The sequence below is a fragment of the Aptenodytes patagonicus genome, chromosome 1 (assembly GCF_965638725.1).
Source record: "Aptenodytes patagonicus chromosome 1, bAptPat1.pri.cur, whole genome shotgun sequence".
In the NCBI taxonomy this organism is placed as follows: Eukaryota; Metazoa; Chordata; class Aves; order Sphenisciformes; family Spheniscidae; genus Aptenodytes; species Aptenodytes patagonicus.
The window spans coordinates 227,037,701-227,049,973 of NC_134949.1; positions in this window are offsets into that span (position 1 = coordinate 227,037,701).

Here is a 12,273-nt window from a genome sequence, read left to right on the forward strand (position 1 = left end):
GGCCCGGACGAGGGGACCCTCACCCCCCATGCCTAGAGAGCGGCAGGGAAAGGTGGACACCCCTTTCAGCAGCAATATCACACTGCAATATTGCACAAAAGAAGAGCACCATCTATTGACTGCTCTTCCTTAGCGCTTCATTTCTAGCTGCTGTGAGCCAGCACGAGTTTGGCAAGTGCGCAGGCTGCTGCTCCATCCCAGGACCCGGGTGTTTGCCAGAGCACCCTCGAAAGCAGAGGAGCATTGTCTCCTTGCAGCAAAACGCCCTTGTCCCGCTGGTCCAAGCCGGCTGCTCGATGGCACAGCACCGGGTTGCATCTCCATGGTCAGACAGGCTCCTCCCGCAGCCCCAAAGGCTGCTCACCCGTCTTTTCCCTTGTAGGACGCAAACAGCTTCCTGCAAAGCATTAGAGCTGAAGAAGAATTTGGATCTAAGCTAATGGATGCCACGGGACAGTGGGTGCACGCAGCCCGGCCGTGGCCATCACGCACTCCCCTGTGCAAGGGGTGTGCAACAGCCGCCATCCCCTTGGGCTGCGGGAAATCAATTAGCTATACATGAATTAGCAATATGAACTGGCATTGCATCATGTGGGAAAGGGATGCAGGAAAAAAGCCCATGAACTCCTCGGAAGGAAAGTGTTCCTGTTGGTGCCCTAGCCCCGTGGCTCCCAGCTCGGAGCCGTCTCCTGCCTGCTGCTGCCACTCTCTGACCAAGAGCTTTCCTGCAGTTCTTTCAGCTTTTAGGTCACTGCAAGCCTTTGACCTTCAAATATTTGGACACACAGACCCTGAGTGCATCCCGTGTAAATGAAAAGGATAATTCCTACTGAAAACCGAGCATTAAGGAAGTCCCAGAGACTAAAACCTGAATGGGCTACATGAAGTGCTTTAATAAAAAGAAATTATACCAATCTCATTACAGTCAGTTCAATGCTGTTAAATCCTCCGGAGGACGTGGTGGAAGGACTATTTCTTGGAACAATTAAAACCAGTTTGCAGCAAACGATAGCAGCACTTATCTTGTGCAAAGAGATTATAAAATTTCATGTGTCTGAGATTTTAAGTGTCCACAGATGAATAAATTGGGGCTTCCAGCCTGGAAGAGGCCACGTTAGCAAGCCCATATCTGCCCAGGCTCTGCTGGTTACCCCAACTCTGCTCTAGGTCCAAGAGTTAAGCTGGGTTTGCAAAGGAGCAGCTCAGCGTCCTGCATTGGAAATGGGACTCATCTCTACTTGTGGGGCTGAGGCTGATCCTTTTCTGCATGTGGGGTTAGGAAAAAACAGCTGGATTAGGGCCGGGATTTGACATCTGAGCTCTGCTGACGTCTTACAGAGAGCCGGCCAAAATCCGAGACGCAAATGTTTTGAATTCTGTAGAAATTGTTTGCAGAGCTGGGATCTAAACTGGGGGGCCGGAGTCCACCGGTGGCAATTAGCCACCTTGCTTCTATATATTTTGGGGCTGCTTCCTGAATCCCTGCCTCACCTTTTAATGCATGTAGGAGTTGCGCTGAGAGCTGTCAGCAACCGTAGCACAGATGTCGATGCAGGCTGAGTTCAGAAGAGGAAAGCCAAAGACAAAAACAGAGGCTGAACTCATGGTTCCCTTTCCTGTCCCTCAACCACGGGACTTTCCTTCCTGTCCTGAAGAAAGAGGAATCTCGTGGGCTGTGCAAATGCAGTGAGAAGTATCCTCGTTATTCTGCTGATGAACTTCATCCTGAAATTCTTCTACAGCAGCAGAGGAGGGAAATTTCGAGGCATATATTCAACTGAAATTTCAATTCTTATGAATGGGCAGTGCTACAGAGACACACGGGAGAGCAAATTGCAACACAGCAGGGTTTCAACATTTGCAGCAACAGCTGGGAAGGGGCAGAGAGGAATCCTGCCTTGGGTAAGGAGGAGAAAAGCAAAAGAAAGGGAAAAAGTACAGCTTTCCCCCATTCTGTTCTTGCGAAACTGCCAGCCCGCTCCCTTGGGCGTGACTATTTTGGGACAGCATCACCCGCGATGTGTGAGATGCCTGTAGCCTCAGAAAATCTTTCAAAATATGAGAATGTTTTTTATGAATAACACAGAAGGAATAATGTTTCCTGAAGGATGTGCTTTGACTTGAAAACTTTCCAGTGGGGGATTAACTCCGCACTCGGAGGCTGCCTGAGCTCCGAGCATTTATGTTGCTGCGTAATTGCACAAGATGCATTTCTCGGAGAGTTTCAAGTCTATTATAATGCACTTCGCTCCTCGGGGACGTGCTGTCAGAGAGACTGCGATTTATGGACAGAGGCCATCATGCTGTTTGCAATTCAGTTTGAAAAAAAAACCAGCTTGCAAGTCATGATGCTTCGCAGCCCGGTCCAGATTTCCACCCCTCGCTACATCTGAGTGCTAGGTGTTAATTAGGAGACCTAATGGCATTATATAAAGGCAAGTGGCTAAAACGTGAGTCTGCACATAGCAAGAATGCACTGAAACACCTGGTTTTCTATTTTCTTTCTTTTTTTTTTTTCATGAAGCACGTCATACAAGTCGGAGCATGGTGGAAAACAAGGTCCTTCCTTGGTCGAGGATGTCAGCTGGGTGAGCGCTTACACCCACCGTCCTTTCAGCATGGCTTTAAAATGCTGAAGGTACTTTGCAACGCCTTCGTTGAACACACAGTCTTTCTGCTGAGGCAGCGGATGGATACTAATTAACGGCATTCACGATGGCAGCAGATTTATTGAAGCTTAATGTATGGGAAACAGCCCCCCGACCACGTCCACTGTGGGCATCTTGATCCACATCTAATGGGGAGATGCAAGGTCCTGCCATCTCCTGCCATTCCCTAAAGCCTTTCTGTCCATGCAGGCTTACAATTAGTCTTAATTGCTTCTAATGACCTGAGTGCTGATAGCAATGCCATGAGGGGGGGCAGAGTTTCTCCTAAGAAGGATCTTACTGAAAAGTAATTAGTCACTGAGCCAGACTGCACAGCGAGTTCAAGGCGGGCACCACCGGATGCTTAATAATTGAACGAGTTCCTGCTTCTTGGAAGCGTTTGTAATTTGCAGTTGTTATTGAAGTGAAACTTTACAGGAATTTATACACAGAAATCCTTAGAAGAACTGTGCCTTTATCAGCCCTCAAAGTTATCTAAATTATAATACTTTATGTCTTTACTAGAGTAGGCTAAATAAATTGCTATGTAAGTAAATGTTATTACAGCCCTGATAGAGCACTGCATTCTTCCCATTTTCACCAATATCCTTTTTCTTTTTTTTGAAGATATTTACTATCACCTATCCTTTGAAATATAATCCCACCAAGCCCAGACCCAGTCAAACCTGAAGGGATGAGAAAGAATTGTAGTTGGTTTCTAGAATGGCAAAGTCCTTGGGAAGGAAAGCCAGGCCGTATGACCCAGCGAAGAGAGATGTACTGTTTGGGCTAAAGTAATTTAAAAAATCATTTTGACATTACGAAAGTCCATCTGGGAGAATTTCAGTTAAAAACGTGCAGGACTGAGAGATACCGTCCCTCAAGAAATGCAGCCCATGAAATCAATGACGTACGAAAACCCTCGGGGGAAGAAAAGGGCTTGGGGATTTTGCTCTCCGTGATGCCACCAGCTGGATATCGCTGAAACTGGAGAGCGATGCTGCAAGGATGCAGGGGACAGGAAAGGGCAGATCGTCTCCAGCAGACTCCAAACTGGGTTTCTCCAAAAAAAAGCTAATACTGCAGGTTCAAGATGGGGTTTTTTTTACCATGTCCTCACCAGGACAACCCAGTAACAACAAAAATCGTCCTGAAATTGCTCTGCCCTAGCACAGACTTTGTCGGGGAGAAGGGGGCCGGTGGAGGTGCGAGAGGGTTGCATGATGAGCAACTCTCTGCACAGAGGCTCTCTGGCTTTCATCCATAAATCCTGAACGAGGAGCAGAGGCAGCAAGTGGGGAGAGCAGGGAAGGAGCAGGACTCGGATGAGGACCTAGACCCATGCAGAAATAGGGTTAGTCCTAACAGGGGTAGAAAAGAGGGATGAATCATAGAATCATAGAATCATAGAATCATTGAGGTTGGAAAAGACCTCTAAGATCATCGAGTCCAACCATCGACCCAACACCCCCACGCCCACTAAACCATGTCCCTCAGCGCCTCATCTACACGTCTTTTAAATACCTCCAGGGATGGGGACTCCACCACTTCCCTGGGCAGCCTGTCCCAATGTTTAACCACTCTTTCAGTACAGAAATTTTTCCTCACGTCCAATCTAAACCTCCCCTGGCACAACTTGAGGCCGTTTCCTCTCGTCCCATCGCTTGTTACTTGGGAGAAGAGACCGACCCCACCTCGCTACAACCTCCTTTCAGGTGGTTGTAGAGAGCGATGAGGTCTCCCCTCAGCCTCCTCTTCTCCAGGCTAAACAACCCCAGTTCCCTCAGCCGCTCCTCATAAGATGATGATGGGTCAGTCCACCCAACATCCCAGATGTCTGTATCTTAATGCAAGGAGTGTGGAAGGGAATAGGAAGAGCTGGAAGCCTGGACTTGAGTCAATGGCTCATACTGCCCCACCAGAGACCCAGCGAAACAACCTCCATAACTAGAATATTAACAGAAAAAGGACTAATGTTTTCAGGAAGGGCAGACAGGAGCAAAAGAGGAGCGTGATGCTTTCTGTACCGCCGTAGAGGTACGGATTTACTCTGAAGTTCAGACCACGCCAAGAGTTAGACCAGCTGAAAGTCTGTAGGAGATGGGACAAGAAAATGAACACTGTTGTGTGGGTCTGCTACAAAGCCATGAAGATCAGGTGGAGGAAGCTTCGCAGGCAGCTAACTAGGTCAAAAAACCCTGGAGTTTACAGAAATGAGGGATTTTCAATTCAAGGGATGGATAGAAAGTGTTGTAAAAGCGTGGTCTGGTGCTCTGGTTTCAAGCCAAGAAGGAAACCCAGAGAAGGTGGGAACTGGCTGAGATCGCTGGGACAATACTGAAGAGCAGCAGGAGCACGTAGCGGGGGATCCAGCCAGCAAGGACGGCCACCAGAGCCGCAAGGATGGCCACCAGCACGTGGAGAGGAGGAAGCCCAGGGAGAAGCTGGTCTTCTCCATGGTGGCATTGCCAGCCAACACTGCTTAATGGCTTTTTCACATCAATGGTCACCAAAAGGTCAATGGCAGCTGTGAGCAAAGTAGACACCTACAGTGGAGGGGAATGGACAGAGCCAAAAATGGTGAAAGAGGAGTTTTGGGAGTGCTTAGATAAGCTCAGTATTTTAGAATTGCTTGGGCCCTATTTTGGAGGACTTAAGGACAGGGTAATTTCCAGTGCCGGCTTTGGAAAGTCACGGTGAGAGGCTGTGAATCTGGAAGAGTGCAGAGCGAAAGCAGCTGAGAAAACAGGCAGGAGCCACGCTAAGCTGCACCGTGCCGGCTGTGCACGGAGATAAGCCAAGCTTAGAGCCAGCTATTGCTGACAGCCAAGGAGAGACAGTGCGGGCAGCGCCACGGTGACATTCAGCAAGTTCCAAAGTCCTCCCCGTCAGAGCCTCTGCCTGAGCAGGATGACACAGAATAGCCTCAAAGTATTAAAATTTAACTTTTTTTTTTTCTTCATTTCCAAGTGATGATCAGGTCTCACAGCAATGCTGACATGCTCCATCGCTGATCTCTGTTTTACACCAGGAGAGCCTCCCATGGGCAGGACACTTGGCCACGTCTCCAAAGGGCTGAGCTCAGCTGCAGCGACATCAGAAAAACATCTCCCAGGCACAACGGCACCTTCTCATTAAGCCAGGCTAATTGGATTTTCTAAATAGGAGAGGAATCGCTCTCTACAACCACCTGAAAGGAGGTTGTAGCAAGGTGGGGTCGGTCTCTTCTCCCAAGGAACAAGCGATAGGACGAGAGGAAACGGCCTCAAGTTGTGCCAGGGGAGGTTTAGATTGGACGTGAGGAAAAATGTCTGTACTGAAAGAGTGGTGAAACATTGGACCAGGCTGCCCAGGGAAGTGGTGGAGTCCCCATCCCTGGAGGTATTTAAAAGACATGTAGATGAGGCGCTGAGGGACATGGTTTAGTGGACATGGTGGTGTTGGGTCGATGGTTGGACTCGATGATCTTAGAGGTCTTTTCCAACCTAAACAATTCTATGATTCTATGATTCTATGAAAATGTCCACATCTGAGCAATCGTCCTGCTTGTGAGGAACTCTCAAAGGTTGCACGAGCAATTGAGAAGACACCTGTGTCCAGGTGGCCAGCAGCCCACCTCGTCCATGAGATGGTCCAATAGGGGCCCCAAGAGTATAACCATTTACAACTCAATGTTTCCTTGAGTCAGGACAGTCATTAACTATTTAGCAACCCTGAATTTCTCTTCCACTGGCATCCCAGGTCCTTCATTGAACTTGTGTCAGCTTTATCTCATAGTATCCCATGGGAGGGAGTTTCACGACAGGATGGATGGGACACCACATGAAGAGCCACCTCCTCTTGTTTGCTTTGATGCACCCGCTGATGGCTTCATTGGATGTCCCTGGAGTCACAGTGCAAATTCGGGCATTTAGGTTGCCCAGAGAGGTGGTGGATGCCCCATCCCTGGAAACATTCAAGGTCAGGCTGGACAGGGGCTCTGAGCAACCTGATCTAGCGGAAGATGTCCCTGCCCACAGCAGGGAGGTTGGACTAGATGACCTTTAGAGGTCCCTTCCAACCCAAACCACTCTGTGATTCTATGATTCTAACATGAGGCTTGCAAGGCCCTGACCAGCCCATGTCTCACGGTAGGGTTTCACCTGACCAAGTGGAGACTTCCACCTCCAGGTAGCTCCTTTGGGCTCAACAGAAAAAAAATGGATGCTCTGAGGATGTGGTGCCCTGACCCATGCAGGTGACAGTCCCGTTTGGAGGGGGAGGTTGGACTGGTGGCCATGAAGGTTCTTCCAGCCAACCCTTCCAGGGTCTGCACCATGGGTCCAGGGCAGATATTGCTCCACCAGCGCATTTGTCCAAGTCCCTGGGCTAGGCACGGCTGTGCTGATATAATCCCAAATCCTTTCTTCCCTCATAGCACTGCGCTGGGGAGGATTAGAAGCGTGTCCATTGGTCATAAATCCACCATAGGTGAAAACCTGAATGCCGTATACAGAAACAGGTTGTGTGACTTGCATGGACACTGCAAGGAGGTAAGGCATGAGGGACTCTCACCCAGGTGCCAGTCACTCGAGCCATGTATCCCCCCAAAATAACTAGCTGGGGAGTATTTGCCTGTTGAAAAGCTGGTGGGAACATTCAGAGCCGTCAGCTGGTATTTACCACCACAGCTCAGGATGGAGATGGACGATGGAGGGGAGGGATGGATGGATGGATGGATGGATGGATGGATGGATGGATGGATGACCTCTTCTGCCCTGGGCAGAGAAGAGGAGGAGTCCGGCAGGTCCTGGGGACACTGGGCCCCCCAAGGCCGGGGAGCTGTGTGCTGGTGTGCCTGGGGGTGGCAGTGTTAGAGCGGAGAAGGAGGACGCTCCCTTCATGCAAGCAGGGAGCCTGCAAAGTCCCGGAGTCGGGATGCCCCGAGCTCCAAGCATCCTTCACTCCGCAGCCCGCCAGCTCTCCAGAGAGTTCTGGGGCTGGGGATGAATTTTATTTCTGTGCATATCTCTGGAAAAAGGGAAGAAATAAAAAAATAATTAGTTTATCTGACAATTTTTAGCTAGGCAAAAGGAAAAAGCAAACAGCAGTTCTGGGTTCCCGCTGCTCACAGTTTTGTGTGAGCGAGGATTGCACCCACCCACATCTTGAGCAGGTCCTAGGGACATCCCGGCTTCCCGCCAGCCTCAGTTTCCCCATCGGCAAAGTCAGGGCTGTTCAGACAAATTTCCCAGTGAATCAAGTTGCCGCCACCCACCTCTCAACCCGCTGCACAGAAAACACCCAGCCCTGCCTATAAATTTGGGGCTGCTCACCTGAAGAGCCATCCTGGAGGCTGTGGGGTACGAGCTGCATGAGACCAGCTGTGCTTTGGGGAATTGCTGAGTCCTTTGCCCCTTTTTAACAGGATGGCACGTGCCTCGTGCACAGAAAAACCACAAGCACAAGGGGGGAAGGAAGGTGTCATCCTCACCCTGCCCCAATACCCTTCTCTGTTCTTGTTTCTGCAACTTGAGATATGGGGGTGATTTATACAGAATTCACGTGCTGTAGGGAAACGCACTTTTACGGCATCCAAATACCGATTAGATCTAGCCATGTCACTCACCTTGTTCATAGCATATCCATTTATTAATCTTCCCTTATTCAGCTATTTTTTTAATTATCAATCGTGCACACTTGGTGAAATTGGGTAGCTGAAGAGTGACATCCAGCATTTTAGGCACACAAAGAGAAATGAGCATTTCCCTCCCCAGAACTTCTGAAATTCAAAATCAATGGTGCGGTCAATAATCTTTTAAACGGGGGCAAGCTGGGTTCATCATTCCAAGCATTAGTTTGCTCCTATATAGGATCACTCCCAGCTCGAGCAGGGAGCAGGGTGGAGGGGATGGAGTTCAGGTGAATGCAGATCTGACATTTGAAACCCCCCCAGCAGTAGGACCAGCGGATGCTCACTGAAACCAGTAGAGGAATGGTTTAAAACAGGAAAGTCCTGGTTTTATGCAGCAGGCAGTGCACCTTGGGGATTTGCAGCCCATGAGGCTGTAGAGATGTAGAGGACCAGCAGGTCGAAGGGGGATTTACAGCCCACGAGGTTGTAGAGGTGCAGAGGACCAGCAGGTCAAGTTGACGGACAACAGGTCCATGAACAGATGGCGAAGGGACGGTGTGAGAGTTTTGGCTGCTGGGGTAGTGTGAATGCAATGGAGCCCAGGAAGGGGCTCTCCCCGTTAGCATCTCCACTGCGGAGAGCAGGCGGCGTGAGCTGGGCCATGGTCTGACACGGCTGGGCATCAGCTGTGCTCTTACGTTCTTGGCCAAACATTGCTAATTTATTTTTATGCAGGCATGTTATTTTTATTTTCTTTAAAAAAAAAAAAAGAAATAATGAAATAAAGAGAAAGTTATTTCAGATGGCATCAATGTAAGAAATTTTTACATAAATCATAGAATCACAGAATCATTGAGGTTGGAAAAGACCTCTAAGATCATTGAGTCCAACCGTCGACCCAACACCACCATGCCCACTAAACCATGTCCCTCAGCGCCTCATCTACTCGTCTTTTAAATACCTCCAGGGATGGGGACTCCACCACTTCCCTGGGCAGCCTGGTCCAATGTTTCACCACTCTTTCAGTAAAGAAATTTTTCCTCACGTCCAATCTAAACCTCCCCTGCCGCAACTTGAGGCCGTTTCCCCTCATCCTATCGCTTGTTCCTTGGGAGAAGAGACCGACCCCACCTCGCTACAACCTCCTTTCAGGTGGTTGTAGAGAGCGATGAGGTCTCCCCTCAGCCTCCTCTTCTCCAGGCTAAACAACCCCAGTTCCCTCAGCCGCTCCTCATAAGACTTGTTCTCCAGACCCCTCACCAGCCTCGTTGCCCTTCTCTGGACACGCTCCAGCACCTCGACGTCCTTCTTGGAGTGAGGGGCCCAAAACTGAACACAGTATTCGAGGTGCGGCCTCACCAGTGCCGAGTACAGGGGCACGATCACTGCCCTACTCCTGCTGGCCACACTATTTCTGATACAGGCCAGGATGCCATTGGCCTTCTTGGCCGCCCGGGCACACTGCCGGCTCTTCGCTGGACCTTTTCTCTTTAAATCTAGCATATAGGTGAAAATGAAAGTATTTTCCAGCAAGTCATAGTTAGGAGAATGAAAGCACTTGTGCTACTCTGGGACATCCGCAGGGTACAGCAGTGTTCATGAGTTTACTTATGGGAGAACAAAAAGTGGCTTCAGGATGACACCCCACATCTGCAGAGCAGCCCGAAGTGTAACCTCTCTCCATAGACCAAGTCACCCAGAGCTTCTTAACATGTCAGGGCTGAAAAAAAAAAAACCAACAAAACAGTTTAAAGGGTTTAAGACCTTTAAAATTCCTACTGCATGCTCACTGGGACCCATGCAATCTGAGGCTCGGGCTCCCCAAGGTTTCGGCACACTCCAGCACCGGCCGTGCAAGCCCCGATTACGCCGTCCCTGGACATTAATCATTCTGAAAAACATTTCTAAAACCCCAAAGACCTGCAAGCCACCGAGAGACCAATTTGCGCTGTTTTCACTGGCGTTGCCACCTGAGGGTAAGAATTAGTGTTTCGAAACAAACATGTTTGGAAACGGAACTTCTCCCAAATGTTTACGGGGAGTATTTTTAACACGAGCACCCAGGAGCTCCGCCGTCAGGGGCACCGCGTCTGCTCAGATGCAATCAGAACTTCGAATGGGAAATTGCTCCAGAAGGTGTACGTTAGAAAATGGATGGAAACGAGCAGAGTCGTTACCTGTCCTGTTTGCGCTGAGCGTGATCATGGCTTAGCATGGACGTTATGTGCTCTCATGCCCATGGAGCAGGGCCAGATCCTGCCTCCTGCATGGGGAAAAGGGGACACATGCCCTCAGCCTTCTTGCACCAAGACGTGCTCCGAGAAGTGACCGCAGAAACCAGATGACCAGAGATGAGCATGCGAGGGGGGACAGGGAAGGATTAAAGTGGGTAGGAGTGGTAGCAGTGTTGATTTGCAAATTGGCAATGTTTGCAAATTTGCAAAAAAGTTTTGCAGCTTTGAAGATTGAGGGGGGGTGAGGGTGGGATGGGGGTTTTGGGCTCCAGGCATGGTGAGGAAACCCTAGGGAGGACCAGTGAGGCTCACGCAATGGAAGACAGCAGAGGAGAAGCGATTCATGAGCTGGAGGAGCAGGGTGTGGCAGTGGGAGAAGGTAGCTCAGACAAGTCTGAGGGCAAAGGGAAGGAGGGAGAAGAAAAGGAGATGAAAAGAAATATCTTATTGGTTGTAAGTAATGAACTGAGCTGAACTAGCTCGGGGCTTGGCTCTTCTGCCATCCCAATGGGTGGTCCCAGCCAGGAAGAGTGGGAGCTCCCAGGCGAAAGGGCTTGGCCTTCAAGAGAAACCGTGGTCTCATTCAGGAAGGTCTGGTTGGCTTCTGTCTGACAGCTCTGCTGCCCTGTCCCACACCTGGCCAGATGTGCTCGGGAAGGGGGAACGGCGTGGGGAGGCTGCTGCTCAGTGCAACCGTAGCACAGGGAAGGGATTTGTCCCCCACCCAAACACTGGGACAGGTTGCTCAGAGAGGTCATGGAGTCTCCATCTGTGGAGATACTCAAAACCCGACTGGACACAGTCCTGGGCAACCTGCCGTAGATGATCCAGATGATCTCAGGATCTCTCCAACCTCAACAATTCTGTGATTCGGTCATTTGTCTCACGGCATTTAGCAGCCTCCTTTGCTGATATCTGCTAGTCACGCTTGAGCAAGTCCCCGCAGCTTCATGTGTAGCATTTTCATGGTGCAATTTCTCCAGCTACGCCAGACATCTGCTTCCGAATGAGGTGAGCTTCCCCAGCGGACCCTCTCACCCACCATGGCCTGGAGCAGGAACAGGGACCTCAGATCTGCTGAGGGTGTCAACGTTTGTGCTGACCTCTCCATCCTCCCCCCACCATGGCCATCCCACCTGGGACAGCTGCAGACACCATGGTGGTGACATCACCAGGGTCCTACAGAGCTGCACTCCTGGGAGGAGATATCGCAGATACCACCAGACATTGGTGTGCTCAAGACCATACAACATTCAGGTCTAGCAGACTGCTGTGAACCAACTGACACCTTGAACATCTCTGTCCTGTCCCCAGGGAAGCCAGCGATGACATTTTAAGCCGGAGCAGCTCTTAGTCCTGAGCGTGTGGGTGTTTCACAGAATTGGGTAGTTTAATGAAACTGCCATCCTGAAGGAGGGATTGTTGTCCTGTAACGCATTTTTCCACCAATTTGTTGAGAATGAGCAGAGGCTAGATAATCCCAGGATCATCTACAGTGGGTGTATCTGAAGTAATTAAAGTAATTAAAACTTAAATTATAACTGACAAGGCAAGACCACAGCTCGAATGGTTTATAATCAGCAATGAGTTCCTCCTTTGTGCCACGCAAGGGATATTTTATTACCTGTTTTCTAGAAGAATATTAGAACTAAATTTTCAGTTGACTAAAGGTAGGGGAGATTTTTCTCATCCGTAGTCTAAGCTCAGGAAAGCATAGTTTTGTGGGTTTGTCTGCTTGGAAACATAGCTGGTGTCCCCCTGTTAGTCCCTGGAGCAA